The sequence below is a fragment of the Triticum dicoccoides genome, chromosome 3A (genome assembly GCF_002162155.2).
Source record: "Triticum dicoccoides isolate Atlit2015 ecotype Zavitan chromosome 3A, WEW_v2.0, whole genome shotgun sequence".
Taxonomy (NCBI): Eukaryota; Viridiplantae; Streptophyta; class Magnoliopsida; order Poales; family Poaceae; genus Triticum; species Triticum dicoccoides.
Genome location: NC_041384.1, coordinates 24820240 through 24822334, shown reverse-complemented (window position 1 = coordinate 24822334; position 2095 = coordinate 24820240).

The window sequence follows — 2095 nt, the reverse complement described above, 5'->3', positions numbered from 1 at the left end:
CAGGTAGCTCCCGGGGGCAAGTATTGCTAATCTATGGCTATGGGCTGTGGCTTACGGAGGTAGCCGGGCTTGGATGCAAGCAACGTAGCAATTCTTGGTCAACTGCCGTCCTTTCCTATTCCATCGTGTAGCAATCCCCAGATCTACGCCATCCTTTTCTCTCTTAATTTTCTTTCTAATTTGTTCACCAGTTCGCCATCTCGCCAATGCCCATCTCTATCAGGAGAACCCTGATCGTAAGATGCAGTCAGTAAGTACGCGACACTACTTTCTCTCCCACCTTCAGGCACTGGACATGCACACAGACATCGCTGATTCTCCGAGCGCACATCATGTCATAGGCTCATCGGTGAATGCCCTACCACCAAAGGTTCAAAGCCGATTCAATCCATCCAAGGTACATTATACTGTCCCCCAATCCCTACTCCCTATATGTTTAGTACTAAATTAAGTAATTTATCCTTTGCATCCATACTACTCCCTCCGTCCGGAAATACTTGTCGGAGGAATGGATGTATGTAGATGAATTTTAGTTCTAGATACATCGGTTTTTATGCATTTCTGCGACAAGTATTTCTGGACGGAGGGAGTACAAAATAACTGACACAGATCAACCTTTCTTTTTGTCCAGCACAGTGAAAAAAAAATGGAATATGTGAATGAGTTGATACAATCAGAGAGGCTCTTGATAAAATTTTCAAGAGTAATATTTGTGCTTCGTTAATATTAAATGGTGACTTGGAGATTATTGTGGAGGAAAGAAACAAAATGATGGTAATTTTGAATCTTAACAAGAGGAAAATGTTGACATCAATATCGGTGTTAAAAATGTAAGTGGCCTTGATAGGACAATTATTTCAATTGGTGTACATGTGCAATCTGCAAGTGTTGATGAACATCATGTTCTTTTTCTCAATTAAAGATTATAAAAGTAACTTTGTCATATGATGTAATGTCTACTATGTGATTTTCGAGTTGGCTAGGGAAGTCGTTCTTTCATCCTAATGCCTCTATTGCTTATCATCTTATTTACAGTGCATATAATTGTCGCATTCGTTGGAGGAAGGTTCACAAAGATATAATTAACTAATTAAGATCAATAATTACCGAAGAGAGTTTAAATGCTTTGGCAACGCTATGCATCGAGAAGAAATTATTGTACTAGATTAAAATCAACCCCATCATAAGTGGCTTTGCATCGTGGAATGTTAGAATTTTTATTAAAAGTAACATGTATAATTATTTCATTTGTATACTATTTTTTGATGCATTCAAGTGTTTATTGATAAGATTTCATATATACATATATCCTTTATTACTATTGTATTGTTTATACTAAAGGCCCCGAGTATTGGCTTCGCCCCGGGCTCCCAAAATCTCAGGACCGTCCCTGGTTTCGGTCTTGTATACTTGTACTCCATGCGTGCTTGACTTCTCGGGTCGTTTGCATCCATCCTGTCTCGAGTACATATGTGTATCTGTTGTAACAATTCAGTTAAGGAAGGAATTGACATCTCCAACTTAAGTAGCCAGTCATGAAGACTATTGTACAAGCAATTTTAGTAGGGTCACCGCATTAGTGGTCTTCATATGTAGTAGCACGCAGAAGACACGCCACACCCATGTAGAAGCTCATGTCTATATCTATGTTGTCTTCTATTCTGAGAAGATAAGAGATGGTGATGGGTTTGAGGGTGAGCTAGTCGTGTGTTTGAGGGTTTTCGGGCTGGGTTGGTGTGGCTGAGTGTGTGGATATGGCCGTCGGCGAGGTTTTAGACATTTCAATATGGAATATATATATATATATATATATATATATATATATATATATATATATATATATATATATATATATATATATGTGTACACTGGGTGAGGAATAGTTATTCTTCACCCCCTTTATTTTCCCACCAATGCACCGTAATTTTACGTTCCGTAAGTTTTATCTTATTTCTAACATAAAAAGAAACCGCAAGAAACAAATAATCGCCGTAAAAAATATTTTATTTTATGTAAAATTACAAACGTAAAAACATAGTGTAAAATATACATAAACTTCAAATTTTCTTGTCTTATGACCTATATTTTTATTTTC